At 37.8% G+C, this 20,144-nt stretch overlaps 1 pseudogene; it reads left to right on the top strand.

Moving 5' to 3' along the window:
• LOC125251364 overlaps nt 1–20,144 on the top strand; it is a 45,121-nt pseudogene that overhangs the window by 6,400 nt on the left and 18,577 nt on the right.

Raw genomic sequence — 20,144 nt, 5'->3', positions numbered from 1 at the left:
AAAAAGAACTAATCAATTCTCTTTGCGGCTCAGACTGCATTGGTTTAGCGTATGGGTCTGTCACGTGATTAAGGAACGACTCAAAAACCCGAAAGACTCATAAAATGAACGAATCAATTGAATCAACAGGTGAACTACTACTAGCAGTACATAACCTATAGAACATTGCGCATGCGCGACTGAACGAATCACCCCCCCCCCCCCCCCAGACGACTCGTTCTTCCCGAGTCACATTAAAGATTCGTTCAAAATGAACGAATCGTTCAAGAATGACACATCACTACTCATTTGCATATTCAAATTGCTGTTCAGTGTTACATGACTTTATGTGCTTTCTCACAATCCAAATCAACTAAACAATACCACACATGTATTCAAACATTGAGTTTCTGTAGGTTTTACCCATTTAAGACCTTTCACAAGCATTTTAAAGTGGATTAAACATTATAATTACTTGATATAAAGACATATTTAAACATATTCACCTTCAATCAACACTGCAGCAGGACATACATAGCATCCAATCGCGGGTGAACATCGAGATTACATTTAATGATTAATCATGCAAAATTTTATCAAAAGGAATCAAATTCCAATGCTTAATATGCACTAACATGTATTCTTTCAACATCCATTCAGATAGACATATTAAACAATCTACTAACCTGTGGAATAGTGGAATAAAGGACAAAAATGTGTGTGATTAGCTCCGGTCTTGCTGGGTTATGACGATCAACGCAGCAGACCCATAACAACACACTGCACTCACATAGCGCCCTCTACTGGTCTGGCAGAACCACCATTCCTTCAATGTATTTTCACATACAGAGAATATATTCATCAATTGTGATGAACCAACAGTTGGGGCATCACACTCAAAACAAAATACACAGAATAACAGATTATGATAATGAGAAACAAACAAGACAGAATAACAGAGACGGCAATTCTCGCGCGTTTCACATGAATCTCCCGCGAGAACGTCATGCTTCACGTTGCTCATTTCAATGTTCTTCGTCGAACGCAAAGTCAACTCTCATGCAGGCGCTGGTGACAGCTGGTCAGAAGCGGAAAGATGAATAGCCTAAACCATGAGAAAATCTCTGGGTGTACTTTATTTTCTAATAATAATAATAATAATAATACAGAATAGCAATGGGATTCCTTCTTAAGATTCATCAGTTGAGAAACAAGAGGAGGAGGAAGCCAAGCGAGAAACAACCGAGAAAAACAACCGGAAAACGGACAAAACTTGTAACTTTCTGTCAGGACTTTAGAATTTGAAATGAAAAGTTGATTTTAAAAATGAATAATAAGTGTTGTAGACCTGTTTTTAATAAAGTTGTTTTTCAAATAAAGGTTTTGGAGTCAGTGATATCAGATTTTTTGCATTTTTTAATTACTTACCCTGTAACTACATGAAACAAGAGTGTAACAAGCTCCACTTTAATTTACGGCCCGTAATGTCATAATTACTCAGTAACTACATGAAAAAAGAGTGTAACAAGCACCACTTTAATTTACAGCCCGTAATGTCATACTTACCCTGTAACTACATGAAACAAGAGTGTAACAAGCACCACTTTAATTTACAGCCCGTAATGTCATACTTACCCTGTAACTACATGAAACAAGAGCATATTTCCCCATGTATTAAAAAAGATTGCAATAGTTCTTTCTAGTTGCCTTGAAACAACTTAATCAGTGCACTTTCTCTCTAAATTACTCTCAAACGTAAGATTGCTGTCTATTATAATAACAGTGTAAGTACCCCTTAGTTCTAAAATACTTACAGTATAAATAATTTGATATTTTCCTGGTTGTTACCCTTTTATTCCCTTTTATTTACATATTGTTACCCTATACTTACACGTACATACTGTATAGGTACACTATAATTATCGAAAGTTACGCTGTAAATTCTTAGTAATTATGTTTTGTTACCCAAATGCAAAAATAACCAACTTCCACTTGTTGATAAACTTTATAAGTGCTATTAGAGTTTTTAGTAACATGCAACCTGTACATATCTGTTCATATCTCAAAAATGTGTTCTGGGGTTTCATGACCCTTTAAGAAATCCAGTTAAGCAGTTCTCAGAGCGGTAGAGGTTCAGGGTGTAACATATTCTATGACATGATTTGGTCAGGTATACCAGTTGATAATCTGAAATAATACCACAGAATATTTGAATTCTTTGTGTGTAATGAATACATATCAAACTTCTCAAACTGTACTCTGGTGGTTTACTTTCAGATACTGGATTGCCATTGTGACTGCAGTGGTTTTACTGACGCTCATTCTGACACTCTCTCTGACACTCACTAAGAGACCCAAAGAAACATCTACTGTAAAACCCACTGATAAGTGTTATTCTAAAGCAGCAGTGGCAGCGGATGCCGGAATCTGCTCTGACATTGGGGGGTATGATTACAAATACATTCTAAGGCCGACTTCACACCGCAAGCGTCAGCAGCGCGTGACTGTCACGTTAGCAGCGCATGAGCGTGAACTGCAGCTGCTGAGACGCGCAAGTATTCACACTGGAAGCGTTTGTACAGCGTCACAGCAGCGGCTCCAAGCTGCATATAACGTGAGCATTTCTTTACATAGACAGCTATAAATTTGTTTTTATAAGTTGGTCATTTATAAACTTGATAGTCTTGAAAGTTTGTTAACATGCAAGGTGTACAACACTCGCATATAAACATAAAATAAATAAAAAAGCCTTGTGTTATCCATAGCTTTGTGTTTTACATCATCTGACGCATGAACATGTTTACAACACAGCAAACTCGGGTTTAATTTGGGTATGCAAGAGCCTATATAGCTGTCTGTGTAATAACTAAAATAATGTTTATATATCATATTTTCTGGCTAGTTTAGTTTAGTTTTTTACACCATACTTTAACCCAAACTGAATAATTAAAAACAAGTTTAAATTAGTAAATCTTCTATAAACATTTTTTTAATATTAATTTTCTTTCCTGACATACTTCAGTTTGTCTTGTGCAGTTCTTGTCATACAACACTTTTTGTGTGAAATCATATTTATTTTGTCCATCAAAGGTGTACTTTCACTTTAATTGAGCGTCAGCAGCGCAGCAAAAATAGATCCAGCGGCGAAACAATTGCGCCACTGCTGCTTCTGCTCCTGCTACGCACTCTGCGTGTGGTGTGAATGCTCTCATCTGTTTACATGGGCGCCGAAAAAAATATGTGCTGCTTATGCTCTGCTGACACGTGCGGTGTGAACCCAGCCTAAGAAGAAATGTGTAGAAAAATGACACATATTATGTGTAGCACTCTAGTTTACACATTTTGTGTTAATATTTTATAAAAATTTGTTGGAAGAATTCAATTGTTTTACACGTTATGTGTAGTTTTAAAATGAACACAACCTGTGTATTTGTTCACAGCATCAACACAATCTGTGCAGCCAAGAACACCTGTAATGTGTTAAAATTACACATTTACACATCTTTGTATTAATTTCAGAGGTGAAGACCAGACCTCCAAAACCAAGACCATTCAAGACCAGAGGTGTGGTCAGACCAGACCATTTAATCAAGATAATTAATTAATCATGTGACTATTGAACATCAGTGACGAACACCTGCTGTTAAAATCCCAATTTTTAAGTCACCATCATGGTGATCAGGGTTTGCTTTAGTTGAGCTCTTGTCCCTTGACTTTTTAACCTCTTAACTGTTACGATCCTGCTGTCACGACACCTCCCAGCCAGCACACCCTTGTAGGCTCCACATGGTTTAGCCCAGATGAAATGAACATTGTTCAGAGTTTACACTTCAGGCTGTTAAATGTTAATGAGATAATTAAGTAATTAATTAAGTGATGATTGAGCGTTATTGAAGATAGCTGCTGTTAACAAGCAGAATGAATGAAGGAAAGAGAAACAACAAGAACAGAAAAAAAAAACACGAAACATTAGAATTATAACTGACTTCAGCCGCAGCCTTAGATAAAAACAGACATTAAATCTCTCAAGATCTCAGCAGAGGAGGATTAAACAACTCCATATACAGAAGCTCTTATTGAGAATTAAAAGAGAGATTTTTTGTTGATTTTGTATTGAAATTTGTTTGTTTTTTATGTCACCATCATGGTGATCAGTGTTTACTTTAGTTGGGTAGTTTGACTTGTCTTTGTAATGTTAGAATTTCTCTGGATGCTGTAACCGAGTTTGTTATAGCAAGAAAATCAAGAGAAAACACAATCTGATGCTGTGGCTGCTTCATGATAAGAATATCATTATTGAATAGTGGCCTAATTCACTGATCTTATGACTGAATATAATATGAGCAATATCTTATAAACTTTGTTTTATTGGGATTCACATAGAGATCCAGCATAGTTTTAATCAGAAAATAAATCTGAATGACTTTTAAAACAGATTGTACACTGAGCACTTTAAACTATGGTGAGATTTATTCTCAAACACACATCAAGAATCAGCAAATGAATCTCAACAATGGTGACATGCTTAATGCTGCAATGTATTCTTTTCTGCATGATGCACCCAGAATGCATTGTGGCATGATGCATGTCACCATTATTGAGATTCATACACTGATTCTTGATGTCTGTGAGTGAGGAAGTTTTGCTGGAGTTTTAAAGTGTTTAGTGTACAATGTGCTTTTGTTTTATCATTGTATTTCTAGAAGAGAGCCAAAACAAACTTAATATTTTATTCATATCAATCTCAGTCATTAGATCAGAGAATTAAACCACTACATGACAGTTATATTCTTATCATAAAGCAGCTGACAGTAGCTGATCACATTTTCTCTTGTCATTATCGCCATAACAAACAGCTACAGCAACCAGAGAAGAACTAACACTAAAAAAGCCAAGAGTAAAACTTAAGCAAACACTGACCTTGATCATGGTGACATCAAACCAAACTTATTTTCAACAAATCATCAAAATCTAAATCTCTGTTAATTCTCAATAAAGAGCTTCTGTAGATTTGTGTCGGAAATAAAGTCAGTCTGGTTAGTAATAAGTGAAGCTGGTAATGCTGTTTGTGGAGTTGTTTGATCAGATCTTGAGAGATTTCATGTCTTTTATGTTCAGTTGATTTCATTGAAGGCTGTGGCTAAAGTCGTAGTTCTTGTTGTTCCTCTTTCCTTCAATGATTCTGCCTGTCAACAGCAGGTGTTCATCACTAGTGCTTGATTAATGACTTAATTATCTCATTAACTTCCCTCTTGAATGGTCTTGGTCTCGGTCTTGGAGGGTCTGGTCTTGACTACACCTCTGGTTATCCTTCTTGACACATTCACTGTGTTAAACTCATTGACTCAATGAATGTGTCAGAATTAACACAACAAGTGTTGTCCCTAAACTCACCCATTGATGTGGAAGAATTTAACACATTTTGAGTCAGTTTTAACACATCCTTTCTAAGAGTGTTGCCACATTTATGTTTCTGGGAGAGATTGCTTGCATGATCAAGGAGACTTTTGCAACCCTAGAGTCTAGATGACTAATATGGAGTCACTTGAAAGCTTTGCGTAACTTTACACAGAGATCCTTTTCTTGCAGGAAAATATTGAAGCGTGGCGGTTCAGCAGTTGATGCTGCTATTGCTGCTCTGTTGTGTGTGAGTCTGTTTAATCCTCACAGCATGGGCATCGGAGGAGGCGTGGTTTTCACCATTTACAATGCATCAACAGGTAGTGGGCTTTGAGAGACTTGACCAGACACAAACAACAATCACCCATAATGGCTACAGTTCAAATAAAGTTCTGCTGATCTTTATAAAGCACACCTGGAAGAAACTTTGGACCTGAGCTGAAAAACTTACTTAGTGAACTAAGATGATACAGATGTTATCTGTCATTCAGCAGATACAATTCAAGCAAATAAAGTGCATTATTAAAGAAGTAGTTTCCCTAGAGCAGCCTGAGGTCAAGAGCCATGAACGAGCCCATCATATTGATCACAATTCTTGCCACACAATTACTTAGAAAATATATTGGATGTGGACTTTTTGGTTGAAAGTGAAAATTGGCTTTATGTCTAAACAGTTGTTTGATGTCAGGCTATTTTTTAATTGAGATTAACAGAGATTTAGATGATTTACTGAAAATCATAGTTTTGCTTTATTTTCTCTGGCTGCTGCAGCCGTTTATAGCAAGAGAAAATGTGACCAGATGATGTCAGCTTCTTGATGATAATGATATAATCATCATGTAGTAATCATATAAGCTGGTCTCATCTAACCTGTCATATGAGCTATAAATTTAATATTATTGATTATAGTAATGTTTTTACAGCATGACACCCAACAGTGTTTTAATAATAAAAATGTGTATGATCTTTAAAACACATTAAACATTTGGTACTATTCTTTCTCTTAGATACACTCAAACATCAAGAATCAGCATCTCAACAATGGTGACATGCTTTATGCCACAATGCATTCTGGGAACCACTGATGAGTTTTGTATGATGCACCCAGAATGCATTGTAGCATGAAGCATGTCACTGTTATTGAGACTCATACACTGATTCTTGAGGTTTGTGTTTGTCTCTGTGAAGGGATTTAAAACTTTTTGTGCACATTGTTTTTTTAGTTGTTGATTTTTAATAGAGTTCACCAGATCTTCTGATTAAAATACTGTTGGATTTCAAGCTGTAGAATCCCAGGATTTTTATGAAAATATAAAATAGTTTTTTAATGGCAATGGAGCTTGACTTCAACCTGATTTTCACTTTCAACCAAAATTTGACATATGAAAATTGTTGGAGTCCAGTGTCTGCAGGGAAACTTCCCATTAAAACTTTATAAGTATGTTAGGAGATAATGTACTATAAATGTTATCACTAAACATGTTCAGAATGTTTTAGAGAATGTAATCCTCCCATTTAAGAGAACATTCTGGTAACAAATATAAAACTAGCTACTGAAAACAAGAACATAACATAATATTCTCAGAACATTCTTAGAACAATAACATTTCTAGCTGGGATGACCTCACATTGTAGCTATAGTATGAGCACACAGTGAGTACATAGTGAGATCAAATTGTTGACTGGGTTTCCTTTAATCAATCAGATATTGGGGCTGGATATAAGTTTTATGTCAGGGTAAGCCTTTGGGGTGTGCTGAGTGATTTCACACCACTTTTGAAGCTGCACCCACAGCTAGCTATTAAGATCTCAAATTAGATTATTAAAATCTTCATTACTTGGCATCACTGCAACCCCTTGACTACTGGGCCACCATTTTATTATTATTATTATTATTATTATTATTATTATTATTATTAAATGTTTTATGCCTTCGCCCTCAGAAACAGTGGAGATAATTAATGCCAGAGAAACTGCTCCCATGAATGCTTCAGAGAACATGTTTGGTGAACACCCCCAAAAAACCAGGAAAGCAAAACCAGGTAAACCACAATAAATGTACATATCCCCAAACCCAGCCTCAATGATGGTTTCACAGCACAGATTCAGCAGATTAAAACAGCAGTAATATTTCTGATATTTTCTTGCCAGTTTTGCCTTTGAATAACTCTTCTGTGTTGTGTAATGAATGTCAGGGTTGTTCATAGCTGTACCAGGAGAACTACGTGGTTATCAGCAGGCACACGACAAGTATGGGAAACTGAAATGGGAGGAGCTGTTTGAGCCCAGTATAAAACTGGCAGAGGATGGTTTTCAGATTGGCATGGCCTTGGCCAGCGCAATCAATGAGACTAGTAACACAATTCTGAATGATAAAACATTGTGGTAAGAAAATGTTATTTGTGAACTAATGGAGAATTAGACTTTAAAAAAAACAAAACAAAAAAAAAAAAAAACTTATTTAATTAAAACTTATTTAATTTTTTTAATTAAAAAAATTACTTTCACTAAAGAAAATACTTTCAATTAAAATATGCTAAATCGCAGCCTCAGCCCATTCAGAAATACTTCTCCAGTCACACAGCAAATTTCCCAGTGTTAAAGGTGCTAAAGAGGATGTTTTGTTTTATACATTTTTGCAATATTACTTGAAACTGTCTTTACTAACTGATAAAAGACTATTTATTAGGTGCACTGAAAGTAATAATATTAATATACATCATCTGTGCACAAGGTAGGGCCTTAAAAACATCAGCCAATCGTTTACGCGATCATCACGTAAACGATTGGCCCTCTGGCTTGTCAGTCACTGCCGTGACGTTCCTTGTGCGAGACATGCGCGGCTGCGCGGTCCAGTAACTTTCCACACTCCACAGGCGCTGCATGAAATGTTTTTGTCCGGAGACAGGAGTAACAACTGCAGATTATGAGTTACCTGCGGTGAGTCCGACATAATGAATCCACTAACACGACACAGCGAATGCCGGTGGTAAACACTCGTGTTCCAATACTCGTGAACGAGTTTTGGGAGGCGTTCCTTTGAAATGTGTTGTGAAGGAGGGGGGCTGTTGTTACGCATGCGCTCATTTCAAAAACTCACTAACAGTCTTTGGATTCTCAGTTGAAGAAAAGATCCTCTTTAGGACCTTTAAATTAACATTGCTTAGTGTTTATATGGGTCCACACTCAGAGTGTTATAAGTAACACTGAAGCAGTGTTGAAGTTAATGAGATAATTAAGTGATTAATTGAGCGTTATTTAAGATACCTGATGATAACAAGCAGAATTTGAAGGAAAGAGAAACACAAGAACTACAACTGACTTCCAGCCACAGCCTTAGATGAAATCAACTGAAGATAAAAGTCGACATTAAATCTCTCAAGATCTGATTAAACAACTCCACAAACAGCATTACCAGCTTCACTTATTACTAACCAGACTGACTTTATTTCTGTCACACGTCTACAGAAGCTCTTATTATTAATAGTTTGGTTTGTACTCACTGTTGTAGTGACGAGTGTTTGCTTTAATTGGGTTCTTGACACTGGGCATTTATATATTTGTTGTCTTTTTAACAGTGTGTTTATCGAGATATATATTTTTTTGGAAAAGAACAAAGATGTTATGGCAATAAAATTTGTTTTATCATAAAGTAGATTAAAAAAGTAGTTAATATATTTTACATAGTTTTTGCAATTATTTATTTAAATTGAACATTAAAAGTTCGTATTGATGTTCTGTTCTGTAACTACACTGTCAGAATACAAAGTTTGCATTTTATGTGTGCAACAGCCTGTCACAGTCCCTTATGAAACTGAACCATTACTACAGTGACCATAGTTCAGCTAAGCTTATAGTATTTGTAGATTTCCACGGTTACCACAACAAATAAACATTTTAACCATGTGTAAACAAAAATATAATCTAATAAATTCCAATTAAGGCGTATTGAATTTTAAAATACCTTTCAAATATAATGTTAAGTGGGTACCATTACCTATTTTACTCATAGTAATTCAATAATTTAAGGACTTAAATTATTAATAATTTAATAATTTAAATTCAGATTAGAGGTATAGTATCAGTATCGATATCAGCGATTTTGGCCTTGAAAGTATCGGTATCGTATTGAAAACAAAATAAGTGGTATCGCCCATCCCTAGTCCGGAGAGTGCATTCTCTCTCTCTCTCTCTCTCTCTCTGCATAAATAACTGTATCAACTGTATTATTCTGCTATTAAGGCTCAAGCCTCCGTTACTAGTTCTGAAATTACGTTTTGGAATTAACAACGGAGGCTTGGGATGAGATGCGTAAGAAATTAGTCCCACACACAAGAGTGTTTTAAAGACAAAAACCTGACAAATGTCTTGGAATACAACATCTGAACAGTGTCTTGAGGCATGGTAACTGTAGTATAAGTGTAATAACTGACTCCGGGCCATTGAATTCTTAGAAAATAATGCATTATTTTCTAAGAATTCAATGGCCTGTCATCAGTTATTCATTATTATCAATTATTCCTTATTTCTTTCATTCATAAAGGACAGTGAAGGGTGACTGGAGAGAGATAGGGTGGGATCGGGAAATGTCTGCGAATCACAATTTAACCATAGGTCCACTGTGAGCACTCGGACTTGAATACAATATGGAAGTGGTTGTAGTGATTTTCCACCTGTTTACTACTGTATGTCTTGTCCAAAGAGGTGTACTTGCAGCAAAAGATAATTAAATTTTAAAATGAAAGACAATGAAATTAAGTAAAATTAGTAAATTACTGAACCTAAACTTAGGAGCCTGGTAAAAAACAAAACATAAACAACCTAATTGAAAAGAAAAAGTCAGTCAGTTTTTGCATCTGAAGTCTTTATTTGTCTCTATTTACAACAGGTTCCCCATCTTTCTTTTAAGTTTTATGACATCATCTTGCTTCTGCTCTTCTCTCTCTTCTTTTCAGTGAAGTGTTTTGTGACTCAAACAATAAAACCTTGAAGGAAAATGATACTATAAGGTTTCCCAAACTAGCTCTCACCTATAAGAAGATAGCAAAAGAAGGACCGGATGCCTTTTACAATGGGTCATTGGCTCAGACTATAGTGGATGATATCAATGCTGCAGGTTATTTCATGCTTAAATTTCACTCTATTCATATTTAGGGGTATGTAAAATCGATATGAATCTTTGTTTTTCATAACACAGGAGGGATTATAACACGCAAGGACCTACAGGAATATAAGATAGATGAGAATGCGTCTGCAATAAACTTTACTGTGGGGAAATACATTTTTCATGCTCCTGGTGCCCCATTTGGTGGACCTGTACTCGCTCTGATACTCAACATACTCAAAGGTAAGTGAGTGTGTGACTGTGGCCACGTCCACACAGCAACAGAATCATATTTCAGTCCTGTATTTAAGTCCTTAATATGGTTACGTTCAAACACAGTTCAGTTTCAGGACTCAAACCTGTGTGAACTAGTTGTCTGTCACACCATAGCAAGAATCCAAATATGTTTCTATATTTTCATGGAACATTTTTGTTGTTAAATTATTATTCATTATGTACAGTACTCAACCAAAATGCCTATAACCACCATGTGTTTATAGTGTCATGACACGTGACACTTGTGGCGAAATCATCACCAGGTAGCGCAAAGGGATGGTTTGCACAACTGCATAAGGCTGCTGTGACATTTGTCTTTTTAAATGAAGATAAAATAACAAAATAAATCACCGGTGGTAATAATAATGATAAATATAGCTGCAAGCAGCAATTACGGGGCCAAGTACAAAAACGGCACAAGAAGCTCCCAACACGGCTGGGAGCATCAGACCAACTGCAACAATGAGCAATTAAACACCTATTAAGATCATTTTAGGCAAAAGAGCTGTAAAATGATCAAAAATGAGGATTTACTGGTTCATCACTTTCGACCAATAGGTGGTGCTGTGTCCAAATTGTTGTGGTATGTTCAGAGTGAGGTGACAATGACACTTGCAAAGTTTGGTGTCAATTTGCCAAAGCATTGCAGAGATACAGCTTCAAGAGTGTGTTTTGCATCATGCCTCAAATTCGTTGCTCCGGTATATGAAAATGGTTTGACGTATCGACTTGAAATCCATAACTTTTTGTCGGCATGGATTTTGGTGAAAATCGGAGCAACGGTCTAGGAGGAGTTTGAAAAAGTAGGTTTTTAAAGAAAAACAATATGGCGGACAGGAAGTTCAGCCGACTATGGCAAATTTGATATCTATGTTCTCAGCATGACCCAAGGAATCTACTGAGACCAGTTTCATTACAATCGGTTAATATAGTCAAAAGTTATTAACATTTTTGTAAATTTTGTTATAACTTTTGACCATTTTTCACATCTCTGCACCAGTAGGTGGCGCTGCGCCGAAACACTGCATGATTCCTCAGGTCATGCTTGTGATGACATGTGCCAAGTTTGGTCTGAATACGATAAAGCGTTGCGGAGATACAGCCTTATGTCTATTTTCACAAGCACTACGTACAATTAGTTTGCGTCTTTTTCGAAAACAGTTTAAGGAATCAACTTGAATTCCATAACTTTTTGTCGGCATGGTCTGAAGATGATCTGGTTCAATTTTCATGCAAATCGGAGTAACGGCCTAGGAGGAGTTCGAAAAAGTAGGTTTTTCAGAAAATTCAAAATGCCGGAAAAATTTTCATGACGGAAAATTATGTCATAGGGTGCATTCAATTCGTCTTGTAAATTGTAAATTTTGTTTCTAGCCCTTATGGTTCAAAAGTTATTAACATAAACATGAGCGCAACTTTGGACAGCTGATGGTGCTAGAGGGATTGAGTTAAAGATTCCAAATTTGCTATGGACAAAGGTCAGACTGTCCTCTAACTGTGTGCCAAATTTCACAACTTTCCCGCAAGCGGTTCTATGGGCTGCCATAGACTTCAAGAGCGGAAGAAGAAGAAGAATCGAAAATAAAAAGAACGCCAACAGATACAATAGGTGCCTAAGCACCTTCGGTGCTTGGCCCCTAATAAAAAAAAAAAAAAAAAAGAACGCCAACAATAACAATAGGTGCCTCCGCACCTTCGGTGCTTGGCCCCTAATAATATAACATTTCATCTTGGCTAATTATTTAAGTGCATATGTTCCAGCTCTTTGAATAGCCTGCTGTTACAGAGAAATATTACAGTGACGACAGACAAATGTTTGAAACTACATTTAATAATTCATTGTTGTATTTCAAAAGGTCAGGCATGCACAGTTTATGTTTTATGGTTTTCCCCATAAAACATAAACTGTTAGCCTATTATGTTTTTTATACACTTTTAAAGGCCCTTTACAACCGTGGTGGTAAGTAAATAAATAAATAAAAATTGCCACCGTCACAGCCCATTTTGTTGCACTTTTCCCAAACAAACATTTCTAGAGGTATCAGTTTCAACAAAACAGTTTCATGACAATTTGTTCCAGTGGATAAGATATAGAACCAGCCAACAGAACTGATGTTCCAGCATTGTATAATTTAATATGCTTAAGTTTTTTTGTGTCATGAATTTTCTGTGGGGAGCCCTAAAAGAAAGCACCCTACTCTAAGGTGGCCTCGCATTGAAAAATGTTGAGAACCAATGATCTGTATAACCAGAGCATTACACTCACACAAAGTTGCAGCAGCCTGAGAAAATCTAGTATTAAAAAAAATCAAGAGTCAAGATGGTGGTCAAACATCATGGTTACTTCAAATTAAACTATTATTTTATTAACCCCTCAAGCTCTGAGGGTATTTGATTTTTTTTCTCTCTCTCTCTGGGTGACACAAAAAAAGTAAAGACTTGTAACTACAAAACTATAGCAAGGAGAGTTAAAAAGGTTGGTAAACGTTTTTTTATTTTTTATTTGGACATTCTTGTGCTGGGAAACTGCAAATAAACAGCCAAAAAAAAGGGAAAATGTACATATCTTTCTAATTTTAAATGGAATATCTCACTAAGGAAATACGATAGCAGGTTAATTCTTTTTTGGTGATGTTCCTCTATATGTGAGCTGTATCTGAATCATATTTTGTGGTGGTTGCATGAAGGAATCAAAAGTTACAGCATTTGGAACAAATTTTCTCAGTGACATGCACAAAAGTAATGACTCATAACTTCAAATCTATAGCAAAAGGTTGGCATCGTTTGAAATAACTTTTTACAATTTTAAATAAAAAATAAAAATAAATTTGGACATTCTCATGCTGAAAAACATTTCGGTTACAAAGGTAACTCTCGTTCCCTGAAGGAGGGAACGGAGACATACTTCAGACAGACCGACGAATAGGAATCCTATTTGTCGGTCTGTCCAACGTACGTCAAACATAACCGACTGAATGGGAACTGCTGATAAAGACAAAAAATGATAGTTTGCTCAAGGGAAATTTTACATATATTTTAGATTTGACATGCAATAACTCAGAGAGGAAATAAGGTAGGAAGGCAAGTCTTTTTTGATGTTCGCTATATATGTGTGCTGTATCTGGATCAAATTTCGTGGTGAAATCAAGTTACAGCATTAGGAACCAAGGTAGCCTTTTTGTTTATCCATTGGCGCCCCCTGATAGGCATTTTTAAAATCGTTATTTTAGATGGAGTAACTTGTGATAGACACATGGGATTTTGTTTATCTTGGACTCATTCCAGTCGGGAGAATCCACTGTAAGTGATAATGTGCCATTTTCTACAATCTATGCATGTTTCATGAAGTTATAAGCAGAAATGCCAAGTGATAGCTACATTTTAGTTTTAGTTAGCATCTGTGCGGCTTATTGGTCCCAAACGGCTTATTGGATTAAGCTGATGCTGATGTATTGGATTATGATGATGCATTATTCATGAGATTATGCTGTAAATAATGGTGTCCAATTTTCCACAATTAGAGCATTTTCTTGAAGTCACAAGCCGAAATGTGACATATATGCTGCATCGGTTTATTTACATATGGGTCTTACGGGGCTTCATGTACAAAAACTTGCTCAAGCTTAGTCAAAGCAAAAAACAATTATACTTGTTGTATTCTACTCTGTGAGACCATTCAAATGACATATAACACATGGTTATCTGAGCTGTATGATGCTTTTGACACATTGGAGTACATATTACCAAAAATAATCATAATTTATTTTTATTTTTTCTAGCAAATAACTCAGCAGTATTTAGGAGTTAATCAAATAGGCTACATTCATTGTAAAGTTCAGACTCTAAGCTTTCAAATGACACCTATTTTTGATTATCTATAGCCAGGAGTTTTGAAAAATATGATTTTTTTTTTTATAGCTAGATGGCGCCCGTGGACGGTACACTCAGTTGACTCAGCACTCGTTAAGAGTTGAACAAAATGGTTGGATGCATTAAAAAGCTGAGTTTCTAAGATTTAAAATGATATATATTTTGTGTTATTCCTGTCAGTGGTTGCTTAAAGCGATAGTTCACCCAAAAATGAAAATTTGATGTTTATCTGCTTACCCCCAGAGCATCCAAGATGTAGGTGTCTTTGTTTCTTCAGTAGAACACAAATGATAATTTTTAACTCCGATCAGACCTCACGAATCGAGTGATGAATGCCGTTGGACATAGTGGTGTATTAGAGGTAAAAAATGATATAAATACTGTTCGGTTTCTCGCACAAACCGATCGTTTCGTGTCTTAAGACATCAATGTGTCATCACGAGCTGCAGGGTTTAATTTGGATTTGTCTGTCGTGTTTTATTTACTCTTATAGTCCAAGTTCCCGCTGACTTGCATTATACCACTGACAGACGGCAGCGGTTGCAGTTAAAAATCATCATTTGTGTTCTACTGAAGAAACAAGGACACCTACATCTTGGATGCTCTGGGGGTAAGCAGATAAACATCAAATTTTCATTTTTGGGTGAACTATCCCTTTAATAGTTTGGTTATTAATTTTTTCGCGGGGGGTGGTGTCCCACTGGCTGGACACTTAGGGTTTAAGGGGTTAAAACAGAAATTACAAAAATAGTCAATCTGGTTAATAATAAGTGAAGCTGAAAATGCTGTTTGTGATTGTTTAATCAGATCTTGAGAGATTTAATGTCTTTTATAAACAGATGAATATTAGAAAAAAGCTACTAAAAAGTCACATAAAAACACCAGAATAAAGAAAATTACTAAGACAATTCAGCTCATAATTTATTCATGCAGCAATAAATTGTTATTAAACATTAACACTACTTCAGTGAGTGGAATGAACATATGAATAAAGTTAATGAGATAATTAAGTGATGATTGACCATTATTGAAGATAAATTTCACAAAACATCTTAAGGCTAAAAGTAGCTCCTAACTTGCCGATTTAGGAGAAACTCTTAAAAATAATGGCCGTGTCAGTCCTAATTTTAGGAGTCCTAAATTTTTGCTCTAAGAGTATTTCACAAAGCATTTTAGCACTAAATCTAGCTCCTAAGTCTGCAAAACGCTAGGAGTAGTCAAGAGGACTCCTAAGTCACAAAGACCAAATCACAAACAGTCCTAATCCACCCAAAGACACTGTACACCATTGAGGCAATAGCGATAGAGCCTTGGGTGCTGAACCTTTTCTTCATAAATGCAATACATTTTGATTTATAGATTTGAATCTACGATGAGAAGGCAAAAAAAAAATCTTTAACAAATAAATAAATATTGTCTGATTACCTGTGGCAGTGGTTTTCATGAGTTCACACTTACAAATGATTGAATAGAGTAAAAAAATATATATATTAAGCGTATTTGGCGTGCTGTCCAAGGAATTTAGCCCAAACCCAGAGTTCTCCTCATATCCCCAGCCCAGTGAGGACCAGGTTGCAGAAAACTGTCAAAGTAACTATAGGTGAGTCAGCTCTCGTCTGTGTATATATTCCTCCTCTCCAGCTGATTAGAATGACTGTTTGAATGTGTTCCTACCAAACTTTGTTTATAAACCATAATTTGTTGCTTGAATTCTGCATTCTCTTGAGATAAAAACATCCAAGAGGTGGACAATTAGTTTAATTAGTGACACGTAGCCTACATTTTAAAACCTTTATGGCAACAATATGGCAACATTTTATTTTGACTATGGCAACATTTTAATTAAAAATTTATTCGAATAGGGCAACATTTGTATTTTAAAACCTTTATTTTAATTTGGAAACATGTCACTTCATTCTACAATATTTCTATGATTAAATCGCTGACTCCTCCCCCATCAGCCAATCATTGTGTGTTTACTCCATAGCAACGAGGTCAACCCCGTCCTTACTCTTAGCTTAAGACTTCAGTCTATTCCATAGTAAAAGTTTGTCTCAGCAGCTTTGTGAATAGGTTTTAAAAGAAAACTCTTAGCTAAGAACTTTTACTGCTATTTAGGAGAACTCTTAGTGGTAAGATAAAATGTTTGTGAATACAGCCCCAGATGTTAACAAGCAGAATTACCAAAGGAGAAAATCACAGTTTTAAGTCACCATCATGGAGATCAGGGATTGCTTTAGTTGAGCTCTTGACCCTTGACTTCTTAATACTAGATTTTATTTGGGTGTTGTAATTGGGTTAACAAGCAAAGAGAAAAGATGATCAGGTGGTGTTGGTTATGTTTTTACATAGTCATTATTTGATCTGAATCACTGAACTCATTTAGAGGCCAATCTCTGAGTTAGATTTACATTATTGATTACAGCAGCACTGTGATTCTACAGCAGAAGATCAGCTTTTACAACAGCCAAATACAATCTAATATTAAATAATATTAGTTAATAATATTATTTAATTATAATAATAGATTTACTACTAATATTGAAGTCAAGGGCCCAACTAAAGTAAACCCTGATCTCCATGATGGTGACTTAAAATTAACACAAGTGTTGTCCCTAAACTCACACACTGATGTGTAAGAATTTAGCCAATTTGAGTCTTTTTTAACAAATGGTTTTTGACACAGTGGATTTTAGCAGTGTTCATTTAGGTCAGTGTTTGCTTTAGTTGTGCAGTTTTACTCTTGACTTTTTTTTGTGTTAGTTCTTCTCTGGTTGCTGTAGCTGTTTGTAATGGCATTGAAGGCAAGAGATAATGTGATCAGCTACTGTCAGCTGTTTTAATTTGTGATGATTTAATTTAATCATCATGTAGTGACAACTTGTCATGATAGAATACAGGAAACAATAGCGAGTTAACACGTTTATTGAAAATAGAGAAGTGGTCAGTCACTGAACGTCGAGTTCACGGGTGGCGCAGGGACTGAGATGGTCAGCGTGAAGACAAGGTGCGTTGACAAGATGAAGAGTGCTGGTGAAGATGACAGATGAATCCAGACATAGAACGTAATCCACATAGACACCGAACAGGAACAGGAATCACGAGACTGGCACGCCGAACAGGAACAGGATGGTGGACACAGCACGGAGACATCAACAATGATCTGACAAATGAGATGAGATATGAGTGAGTATATAAAGGGTGAGAAAATGAGCTGCAGCTGGTGCTGTGATAGGTGTCAGCTGGAAGCGCTGATCATCCGCGTGGCTCGGGCACGCCCACTAACACACACACACACACACACACACACACCCACACAACAACAGTGACACGAGACAAGCAGGAAACAATGCATTCAAATACCGTGACAGTACCCCTCCTCCTAGGAATGCCTCCTGGCGTTCCCCGACTCCCTTACCTGTCGATTGTAATCATCGATAAGGGAGTGATCCAGAATGTCTCTGGCAGGTACCCAACTTCTCTCCTCCGGACCGTAACCTTCCCAGTCCACCAAGTACTGAAATCTGCGTCCCCTCCGTCTAGCATCCAGAATGCGATTAACCGAATAGGTGGGTTCCCCATCTACGAGTCGCGGCGGTGGGGGAACCGGGGCTGGCGGATTAATTCTAGAATGAAACACGGGTTTTACTTTGGATACATGAAAGACGGGATGAACCCTCCTATACGCTGGAGGGAGTTTGAGGCGGATTGCCACCGGACTAATGATCTTGGTGACAGTAAACGGACCAATAAATTTGGGAGCAAGTTTATTAGACACGGAGCGGAGAGGAATGTTCTTGGTAGAAAGCCACACTTTTTGACCAACGACGTATACGGGAGGCTTAGACCGGTGGCGATCGGCTTTGGCCTTGGTGCGCTCCCTCACCTGGAGAAGAGTCTCTCGGGCTCTAGTCCAGGTGCGGTGACACCTCTGGACGAAGGCGTGAGCAGAGGGGACCGCGACCTCGGATTCCAGACTAGGAAAAATGGATGGCTGGTAACCTACACTACACTCAAACGGAGAAAGGCCCGTGGACGACACTGGCAACGTATTGTGGGCGTACTCCACCATAGAGAGTTGCTGGCTCCACGAGGAAGGATTCTTAGAGACCAAACATCGCAACGTTCTTTCCAAATCTTGGTTGGCTCTCTCAGTTTGGCCATTGCTCTGGGGATGAAACCCTGAGGACAGACTGACAGTCGCTCCTAACAACTTACAAAATTCCTGCCAAAACTTAGACACAAACTGGGGTCCTCTGTCGGAAACCACGTCTGTCGGAAGGCCATGTAAGCGAAAGACGTGATTCACGACTATCAACGCTGTCTCCTTGGCTGATGGTAATTTGGGCAAGGGAATGAAATGAGCCGCCTTCGAGAATCGGTCCACCACGGTTAAAACTACCGTGTAACCCTGAGAGAGCGGAAGGGCGGTGATAAAATCTAGTGCGATATGGGACCAGGGTCTCGAAGGGACAGGCAGCGGTTGGAGTAGCCCATCAGGAGGGCGATTGGAAGTCTTACCAGTGGCACAAACTGAACAAGCCAAAACAAAACTGTGAACATCACGACCCATAAGTGGCCACCAGAATCGTTGCTTGACTAGAAATCTAGTGCGTTTAACTCCTGGATGACAAGCCACGTTAGAACAATGTCCCCACTGGATGACCATGGACCGTAATCCCTCCGGCACAAATAACCGGTTCGGTGGGCACCCGGGCGGAGGCGTTACCCCTTCTAAGGCTGTCTTGACCTTCGATTCGACCTCCCATGTGAGTGTGGAGACAACTAGAGTCTCCGGAAAAATGTACTCGGGAGTAGACGGGCGCTCGGAACGATCAAAAATGCGCGACAATGAATCGGGTTTGATGTTTTTGGAACCCGGGCGGTACGAGAGAGTAAAATCAAAACGACCGAAAAAAGTGCCCACCGAGCCTGCCTGGAGTTCAATCTTTTAGCGGTTCTGATATATTCCAAATTCTTGTGGTCGGTCCATACGATAAAAGGCACCCCTGAACCTTCTAACCAGTGACGCCACTCATCCAATGCAAGCTTGACCGCCAGCAACTCTCGGTTACCAATGTCATAATTACGTTCAGCAGGAGATAACCGATGAGAAAAAAAATGCGCAAGGATGCATCTTGTCGTCTGTGGGAGCACGCTGGGATAACACCGCCCCTACCCCCACCTCTGACGCATCGACCTCCACCACGAACTGCCGTGATGGATCAGGGGCAACGAGAATAGGGGCTGAAACAAAGCAACCTTTCAGTTTGGCAAACACAGCCTCGGCTGTGTCTGACCACCTGAACGTAGTTCTGGGGGAGGTCAAGGCAGTCAGAGGCGCGGCTAGTTGGCTGAAATTGCGAATAAAACGCCGGTAGAAATTGGCGAATCCCAGAAACCTCTGTAGGGCCTTACGGGAATCTGGACTTGGCCAATCCACCACAGCCTTAACCTTCTCGGGATCCATGCGCACTCCCTCAGTCGACACAATGTACCCTAGAAAAGGAACAGA

This window comes from Megalobrama amblycephala, linkage group LG17, assembly GCF_018812025.1.
Source record: "Megalobrama amblycephala isolate DHTTF-2021 linkage group LG17, ASM1881202v1, whole genome shotgun sequence".
NCBI lineage: Eukaryota > Metazoa > Chordata > Actinopteri > Cypriniformes > Xenocyprididae > Megalobrama > Megalobrama amblycephala.
The sequence above is the reverse complement of the archived record's forward strand: the minus strand, read 5'-3'. Positions and strand labels throughout refer to the sequence as shown.